A 10,484-nucleotide genomic window follows, 5' to 3' on the forward strand; every position below is an offset into this window, starting at 1 on the left:
GCCATCTGACATAAAGAAATTCATGTTGGTGTTGTAGCATGCCACTGGCATATCTCTATCTCTCTTGGGTTAGGCCTAAACACGGCTGGCCCGCTCATAAGGCAGGATTAGGCGGCCGCGTATGGCGGCAGAATGGCGAGGGCAGCATTTTCTGAGCTAAACTGACAAAGACACACCTCCAACAACAACACATAAAACCTCACATAATTCTGCCAAAAAAACAATGACAATTTCTCTCAACCAGTGGCAGATGGACTTTTTAGGTTAGCGCTGATGCCACCCTGTGATAAGCAGTGCCCACTTTCTCAAAGTCAGGGGCACAAAATATGTTGCTTGTCCATTCACAGCATACCTCTCTAGGGTGCTGTTGGAGAGATGCATCACTGCGGCACTCCACCAACTTTCCGTAAAAAATAAATAATCTAACAAAACTCATGTAGCAGATATAGGATATGGTAGAAAGAGTATGATGCTTTTTTCTGTAGCCTACAGGCTGGAGATAAAATGTATGACAATGTAACAAGATGGACACTTTTTACATTGTGCAGGTTTCTCCGATCAAATAGCCTAACCTAAATGGCGCCCAATCAAATAAAAAATTTTAACAAAAAAACAGGACAGGTCAAAGTTGAACTTAAGGTGAGGAAGACTGTTTTCTGCTAGGTGACCTAAACTGGGACATGCTTAAACCACCTGACCAAGTCCTAAAGCAATGGGACTCCCTAAGTCTTTCTCAGATTATTACCAATCCCACAAGGTATGACTCCAAACACCCAGAAAAGGCTACTCTCCTTAATGTCATCCTCACAAATAATCCTGATAGGTATCAGTCTGGTGTTTTCTGTAATGACCTTAGTGTTCACTGTTTTACAGCCTGTGTTCGTAATGGCTAATCAGTGAAACGACCTGTCCTGATTTGTAATAGACGCTTGCTAAAAAACTTTAATGAGCAAGCCTTCCTTCATGACCTGGCCTCTGTAAATTGCTATAGAATCAGCTTGATCCCCTCTGTTGAAGATGCTTGGACCTTCTTTTTTTATATTTTCAGTGGTATTGTTAACAAACATGCCCCCATAAAGAAAATGAGAATTAAAAACAGGTTCAGCCCCTGGTTCGACCGTGATCTGGCAGAGTTACTCCACCTCAAGAATTCCATTTGGCGAAAGGCTCGGCACACGCTTACTCAGGCAAATGAGAAATAAGTGCACTCAGGCTATCCAGAAGGCTAAAGCTAGTTACTTTAAGGAGCAGTTCTCTCTCTGTGGGTCTCCAAAGGACCTCTCACTTACATGGCTCTCCATCACATGATTGCGTCTTTCTCACAGGCTACAAGTGAAGACAGACACATCGGGACGCAACTGCGTGCGTCCTTATCCAATTCCGAGGTGCATATTGAAGATATTGGAAGAACTGTCCACATTTACTTTTCATCAGCCAACAAGATGAGTTGGCCTAACAAACAGCAAAAGCACCAGCCTATGTCAATCTATTATCCCCCATAGTAAAAAAGTTTACATATTCTATTCTGTGCAAGAAATAAATATTCCAAACATAGTCTGGGACAGTTGTGGGATGCGATAGATCCCAAATTAATACAACCACTAGCATCAAAAAAACAATTTTACGCAATGAGATCAGAACGTTTAGCTTAAAATGTTGATAAACTATTAGGCTATTTCTCCACATTATAAGCGCAGCAATGCGCACACCGCAGTAGGCTATAAGCGCAAATGTTCCATTAGCGGGAAAACACCATTATCAAAAGTGACCACAAATACGATTATGCATGTAATGCTTTTATTATAAAGGTGCATTTTTATGGTGAAAATTATCTTCCCCAAACTTGAAACTCACACGCTGCTTATGTATGCCAGTTAGGCTCTACACTCCTTGTAAAGCGGATTAATCCTGTGTAGCTCAGTTGGTAGAGCATGGCGTTTGCAACGCCAGGGTTGTGGGTTCGTTTCCCACGGGGGACCAGTATGAAAACAAAAATGTATGCACTCAAAAATGTATGTAAGTCGCTCTGGATAATAACGTCTGATAAATGACTAAAAATGTAAAACAATTAATGTGCTTAATTTTAAGAAGTTATTTGGCCACTTTACAGTAAGGGAAAAAAGTATTTGATCCCCTGCTGATTTTGTACGTTTGCCCACTGACAAAGAAATGATCAGTCTATAATTTTAATGGTAGGTTTATTTGAACAGTGAGAGACAGAATAACAACAACCAAAATCCAGAAAAACGCATGTCAAAAATGTTATAAATTGATTTGCATTTTAATGAGGGAAATAAGTATTTGACCCCCTCTCAATCAGAAAGATTTCTGGCTCCCAGGTGTCTTTTATACAGGTAACAAGCTGAGATTAGGAGCACACTCTTAAAGGGAGTGCTCCTAATCTCAGCTTGTTACCTGTATAAAAGACACCTGTCCACAGAAGCAATCAATCAATCAGATTCCAAACTTTCCACCATGGCCAAGACCAAAGAGCTCTCCAAGGATGTGAGGGACAAGATTGTACACCTACACAAGGCTGGAATGGGCTACAAGACCATCGCCAAGCAGCTTGGTGAGAAGGTGACAACAGTTGGTGCGATTATTCGCAAATGGAAGAAACACAAAAGAACTGTCAATCTCCCTCGGCTTGGGGCTCCATGCAAGATCTCACCTCGTGGAGTTGCAATGATCATGAGAACGGTGAGGAATCAGCCCAGAACTACACGGGAGGATCTTGTCAATGATCTCAAGGCAGCTGGGACCATAGTCACCAAGAAAACAATTGGTAACACACTACGCCGTGAAGGACTGAAATCCTGCAGCGCCCGCAAGGTCCCCCTGCTCAAGAAAGCACATATACAGGGCCGTCTGAAGTTTGCCAATGAACATCTGAATGATTCAGAGGAGAACTGGGTGAAAGTGTTGTGGTCAGATGAGACCAAAATCGAGCTCTTTGGCATCAACTCAACTCGCCGTGTTTGGAGGAGGAGGAATGCTGCCTATGACCCCAAGAACACCATCCCCACCGTCAAACATGGAGGTGGAAACATTATGCTTTGGGGGTGTTTTTCTGCTAAGGGGACAGGACAACTTCACAGCATCAAAGGGATGATGGATGGGGCCATGTACCGTCAAATCTTGGGTGAGAACATCCTTCCCTCAGCCAGGGCATTGAAAATGGGTCGTGGATGGGTATTCCAGCATGACAATGACCCAAACACATGGCCAAGGCAACAAAGGAGTGGCTCAAGAAGAAGCACATTAAGGTCCTGGAGTGGCCTAGCCAGTCTCCAGACCTTAATCCCATAGAAAATCTGTGGAGGGAGTTGAAGGTTCGAGCTGCCAAACGTCAGCCTTGAAACCTTAATGACTTGGAGAAGATTTGCAAAGAGGAGTGGAACAAAATCCCTCCTGAGATGTGTGCAAACCTGGTGGCCAACTACAAGAAACGTCTGACCTCTGTGATTGCAAACAAGGGTTTTGCCACCAAGTACTAAGTCATGTTTTGCAGAGGGGTCAAATACTTATTTCCCTCATTAAAATGTAAATCAATTAATAACATTTTTGACATGCTTTTTTCTGGATTTTGTTGTTGTTATTCTGTCTCTCACTGTTCAATTAAACCTACCATTAAAATTATAGACTGATCATGTCTTTGTCAGTGGGTAAACGTACAAAATCAGCAGGGGATCAAATACTTTTAGCCTTCACTGTAGTTGTGATACAAACCTTATCAAAACATATAGGCCTATGGGCTAGGCTACATGAGGTGTGCGACTATGATTCTAAAAAGTCGAAGGGGAAAAAAGGCATTGTTTCTTGCCTTACGCTGGGCATTATTCACAAGTGATAATATATAATTCACAAGTGATAGGCTAATATTGTCACCCATCAGACTATTCTTGATTTAATCTTTACATATACTAAATATGTGTGAAATTTGGTTTGATTTCGAATGGACCATTATCATGCACCTGTCTCGAAACAGGGGCAGGGGAAAAAATAAATGTAAGCTATGCACTTAAATATTGAATGGAGGACGCTTTTCCTGGGGTTCATTTTCATGCCAGGCAAGTAGGCTATACTCCTGTTGTAAGATTTTAAAGAGAAGCAATGTGCTTAATATTAGGAAAGTTAAGAAATAAATATAGTAGGCCTAGCCTATAGAAAGCTGAAGGGATCCTCCTCTTTTAAAGAGGTCATCACTTCCGCAATTGCATAGCCTATAGAAATGTTGCGCAACATGAGCTCATGGGCACTCATGAAGTGCTTGATTAGATTTTCCATAACATTTGCATTGATGTCAGAGTGATTAGAGGGACAATAGAGTGCTGAGTACCAGGCAGTTAGCAAGTTTGGTAGGCTACTAATGACCACCAGCAGCATCAGTGCTTGGAGAAGCCTAATCACCTGACTAAACGGTCACGTGGAATTAGACTGCCTTCATGACTCGTGACCGCCAGTGTGGAAAATACATATTTTCAACGTCTGGAAAATACGTATTTTCAACTTTAATTCAGAACCGAAAATTAACCTAATTTCAACGTCCAGAAAATACATATTTTTCAACATCCGGAAAAGACTCCTTTCAACATCCTGGAAAATACTTATTTTAACCTTTCATTCAGAACCAAAAATTGAACCTAACTTTAACGTCTGGAAAATATGTATTTTAGACCTCTTTTCAACGTAATTTTGCTTACTGGGACTATTCTAGTTTTGCAGGGGCAGCATTCTTTGGTCTTGTCTAGGGCAGCAGAAAGGCAAGGACCGGCCCTGGGCCCAAGCGTCTCTTCTTTTATATAGGATATGTTATTATTATTTATTAAAATATGAATATCATACAGTGGACACCTAAGCCTATAGGCAATTGCATGCAATGCCCTGATACATTTAGTGCTCAAAACTCTGACAGCTGAACTGTGAGGTGGACAAAATTTGTTATAGGCTGTTTTTAAGGACACGTAAACGTGGCTCATTTGGCCAACATCCATCGTTTATTGATGGCACTTGCTGCGCCAGGTTGGATCTGAATGCATATGGATGTCCATTAAATTTGTCAAATGTCCGGTAAATTAAAATCTTCCCTGTCATGTTGTCCTGCGTAAAATTTTCCTAAAGGAAACTCTGAAATGGCATACAGTTTTTATGAAGATTATAGAATATTCACATGAAAATCTCTCGCCAATTGGATGGAAACCTAGCTATTGACACCGTAAAGACTGGCAAGTGCGCTAGTCCAGTGTCAATTTGATTATGCCTGCACATCAGCACATCATGGTTCACCAGCAGCCCCAAACATCTAAAGAATAAGCTACCAGTCAAACAAGATCGTCTCTATGTCTGCAATGTGTCTATGTAATTGTCAGTAGCGGTGCGTGGGTAAAATCACTGGGGAAGCCAAGCCCCCCCACATTTTACAGCCTATGTGTTGTGATAATTGCTTTGTTTGCTCTATAACCTGTTAATTCATATGCCTTGCAACCGTGATATCTAGGCCTAAAGGCCGAGACAATAAGAAGACATAGTGGCAGAATAAATTCAACCACACCTTTGTTTTAACAAAAAACGGATAGCAACCTCTGTCCAGTGAAGTCCACAAAGCATATTGCATGTACAGTAACAGAAAGTTACATGACCTACAGCATGGTCAAGCAAGTTAATGTTTCCGACATTTTTGGACCACTAAACAACCAGTGGTGGACAAAGTACCCAATTGTCATACTTGAGTAAAAGTAAAGATACCTTAATAGAAAATGACTAAAGTAAAAGTGAAAGTCACCCAGTAAAATCCTACTTGAGTAAAAGTCTAAAAATATTTGGTTTTAAATATACTTAAGTATCAAAAGTAAAAGTAAAAGTATAAATCATTTCAAGTTCCTTATATTAAGCAAACCAGAAGGCACTATATTCTTGTTTTTTAAATGTATGGATAGCCAGGGGCACGCTCCAACACTCACACTGTTTAGTGAGTCCGCCAGATCAGAGGCAGTAGGGATGACCAGGGATGTTCTCTTGATAAGTGTGGTGGTTGGCGGAACCCTCAACCTTCTGGCCCGTAGCCCTGCGTGGCATCGACTGTGCCACAAAAGCATGCTGAAGTGGCAAAGTCGATATCCACGTTTATAAACACAGGGTCCCTACAGTTATTGTTATTTGTGGTCATAAACCTTATTTTGAGTTAATTCTATGAGGAGGGAAGGTGTTCAATTTATTTGACAGTACAAGGGTAGGGTCATGTGAAAATATTTGTAACTTTGGGGAGGGGGGTGCATTTTTTTTATGACACCTTGAGTTGGACCAGCCCCTCTCCCCCCCAGTGAATTTCGATCTGTCCTTTGGGGTAAAGGACTAATATGAGAAAGGAAGTCTAAGGTGTGTGTATTAAGTACATTTTAATAATGCTTAATTATTAGTAAATGTTGGCCTATCCTAAGTGTAACAAAGCTCTGAGTCTGTCTGGCATTATGTCGGACATAATGGCTGAGTTTACACAGGCAGTCCTATTCTGATCTTTTGCCACAGATCATTTACATTTTAGTCATTTAGCAGACGCTCTTATCCAGAGCAACTTACATTTACATTTTACATTTACAGTCATTTAGCAGACGCTCTTATCCAGAGCGACTTACAGGAGCAATTAGGGTTAAGTGCCTTGCTCAAGGGCACATCGACAGATTTTTCACCTAGTCGGCTCGGGGATTAGAACCAGCGACCTTTCGGTTACTGGGACAACGCTCTTACCCACTAAGCTACCTGCCTTCCCCCATCAGTTAGTAAGTGCATACATTCTTCATACTGGCCCCCCATGGGAATCGAACCCACAACCCTGGTGTTGCAAGCACCATGCTCTACCAACTGAGCTACAGGAGGCCTGTGAATTTGACTGCCTGTGTAAACGCAGCCAATGTATACACAGGGCTCTATTTTCGGCTGGCGTTAAGGCGGTGCTAGTGTCAAACGCATGCTCTTTGGCAATTTCGACTTGTAAAAGCCAGCACTCTGCTGTTAGTAATTTACCTGTCCCATATCAGCTCGCTTGCACTGAGGTGGGAGGGGTGGAAATATTTGAGGTGTGTCCTTAAAAATGTGCCAATTTCAAGCAGCGCTACTGGTGATATTTAAGACTCACCTAAAGCTGGTCTTAGCGGTAATGCAATTGATTATGGCACCGATTTTGCCAGCGGAGGCGCACACCATAGGGCTGGGACGATGCCAGTATCGGGATACTCTGTAGTGGCGTGGGAAGGAAACAAAACAAGAAGTGGATTTCGCTTCTTTAGGAAAACAGCCTTAATGTTGCAAACAAACATCATTATGTTGTCATCCAGAGTCACATTTATTTATTTTCCAAGCGAAAGCACATAATATTTTACATACAGCACGTTTTTAAAGGACCAAAGTGTGTGTTCTGCTTTGGGTTTTTATTTTCGAAATGCGAATGCAATGTGCGTAAACTAATATTTCCATGTTAAAGCCAGAATTTGATTAGAATTTTGCTCTGTCTTTTTAAGCCTTATCAATAGCCTAGTGAATTTAATCTTTCTTATTGACTACGTTTGGCATGTCAATGTCCAGACTGCAATTTACAGTAGGCCTAGACCCTATATCAGTGTGAATGCTATAGCCTATGTTTAACAATGTATTTACATATTGAAGCAATGCAATTAGAACAATGTGGACCGCAAACATGTTCAACATATTTAGCAAATATGGGGCAGGCTATTTAACAAACTAGGCTACAACGGACTAACATTCGAATTGGAGTTGATGACAACACAATGCATAAAAGACCATAAATACACAACTTGAAGCAACCAAATATTTAGCCATGGAGCACTTTCTGTTTGGCCAGTGAGGTATCAAGCCTCGACAAACCCAGCCCTTTCGCGCCATCGCCAGCTACTGCGCTCATAATTCCAGTTGTGAAAGCTACCGCCAGCGCTAAGATTTACTATTGCGTTAGGCTTTTTAAAATAGAGACCACAATCTTATCTCTGCTCAATCACATTCACATTTTAGGTGAAAAATTACAAGATAAGATTCCGCTCTGAAAAGTACACCAGTGTAATTTTTCTTCTCAATATGCAGGATTACAGTTGCATCTTAAAAAGATGTGTGCTCATGTGTGATGATAGTGTTAATGTGTGATAATGACCGTGTCATGGACACAACTGAGTGCATATCACTCACCATTATTGTGAAGAGATTAATTTCACTGAGTTATTAATTTCACAGGGCAAGAGGAGTAAAATCGATTAATTATTCTCAGTATCACCATGATAGTGACAGAATATTATAGCCTAATTCTATATATTTGAATTAGTGAAAGAATATCACAAGAAATAAGAAATAAGAAATGTAACTATTATTTTATTTTACTAATGGATGACCCCCATCTGTTGTTGAGGTCTTAAATTCTAGGTTCTAGCCCAGTGGCGGCTGGCCGATAGAGGGCGCTAGGGCGCCGCCCCCTTAAATAAAATTATTAAAAAAAAATAATAATAATAATAATAATAATAATAATAAAAACATCAGTATGTCAATATTTGTGTGTTTGAAATATGGAATGCACACAGTAATATGTGTAAGATATGATAGAAAATCATATTCGCAACCTTTCCTCTGCCTGTCAAACGCCTCGTCAGCTCTGGGCGATACAGAAAGTGCCCCGAGGAGGCGGGTCTACGTAGCAGTTAAGCCAATTGCTAATTTAAGATATGAATGTATGACATAAAATGTAGCCAATCAGCGATCTTAAATCGAATCCAAGGAGGGCGATTATTTTATCGCCCCAAGCTCGCCCCTGATAAAATAAGGACCGGGCTCCAGTGGCGCCATTTTTACTAGACGACAATGGCGAGCGCAAACGTTACTCCTCCAAGACCCAACCCTAACTCGGTGAAATCTCTCCTCCAAGATCCGTTTGAGAGGAGAACTTTGTCAGAGAAAGTTCGGGTGAAAGAGCTGGGCCCAGATCAACCTGACCTCTCAATCAGACAGCAGGCTAGCGAGAAAGGGAAGCAGTATATGCGCGGCTTCTCCCGTAGCTGGTACACCAGGAAGGCTTGGCTAGCTGGGTGCACTGATGCTAATGCTTTATTTTGCTTTCCGTGCTTGCTTTTTTAAAAACGACGGGGTCAGATTCAGCATGGACAGGTACCGGAGTGAGGGATATGAAGCACCTGTCAGAGAAGGTAAAGAAACATGAGAACACCAGGGCACACATGGACAACTCTGTAAAGCTAGCTGTATTAGGAAGGGTGAACATTGCTATGCAGCTGGATGACGGCCACAGGATTGCGGTGAGGAAACACAATGAGGAGGTGGATAAAAACAGGCACATTCTATCCAAAATTATCGATTGTGTGAAGTTCTGTGGGGCTTTTGAGTTGGCCTTGCGTGGGCACGAGGAGACTGACTCCTCGGACAACCCCCGGCATTTTCCGGGGCTTAGTGGATTTTGTTGCCTCCCTCGACAGTGTGCTGGAGGAGCACCTGAAGACAGCTACCGTTTTTTAAGGGCACGTCAAAGACGATACAGAACGAGCTGTTGGACTGTATGCTGTCAGTGCTTAAGGATTACATCCTGGAGGAAGTAAAGAGTGCTGATTTTATCGCCATTCAAGCTGACGAGACGACTGACGTTTCCACCCACTGCCAGTTGGTGCTTGTGATACGCTACATCGATGCTAAAAGTAACGTCCCAAGAGCGTTTTTCGAGTTCATTTTGATCGAGAACGCAACCGCCGACACCATCGCTACAGCGCTGCTGGAGAGGCTCAGCACCATACTCTCACATGGACAAAAGGCCAAACTTATTGCCCAGGCTTACGACGGAGCAAGTGTGATGAGGGGAGCCACCGGCGGAGTGCAGCGTAAAATAGTGGATGTGTACGAAAATGCGCACTACGTCCACTGCTATGCACATCAGCTGAACCTCATCATGCAGCAGGCTACTTCACGCATCCCCAGGATCGGCACTTTCTTTTCCGACCTTGCAGGATTTTCTGCTTTCTTCTCCAGGTCTCCCAAGCCGTGCTTGACGAAGTGGTTGCGCATAGACTCCCCAGAGCCTCTACAACACGGTGGAACTTCCACAGTCGCGCTGTAAACACTGTGTACGAGTACAGGGATGACCTCCTAACGTGTTTCCAGACCATCAGAGACTCTGGGAACTTTGATGCCCCGACTGTCAGAGAGGCGGGGGGCTTTGTGAGGATGCTCGAAGACGAGGCTTTCTGTTTTTTCCTGGCACTGTTCCACAAGATCATGCCAAATGTGGACATGCTTTTCAGCCAGCTGCAGAAGAGGAACATCGACCCTGTCTTCATTAAAGCACTTGTCCAGAGGTTCACAGACAGCATGCTAACAATCAGGTAAATAACTATATTTACTATTGGCTGATAAAGATGTTGTTAGAAAGATGAATAGTTCACTTACAACAGTTTAAAAGCCTAAATGTGTCTGGTCATCAAAGTGAG

Source organism: Coregonus clupeaformis, chromosome 33 (genome assembly GCF_020615455.1).
Source record: "Coregonus clupeaformis isolate EN_2021a chromosome 33, ASM2061545v1, whole genome shotgun sequence".
Classification (NCBI taxonomy): domain Eukaryota; kingdom Metazoa; phylum Chordata; class Actinopteri; order Salmoniformes; family Salmonidae; genus Coregonus; species Coregonus clupeaformis.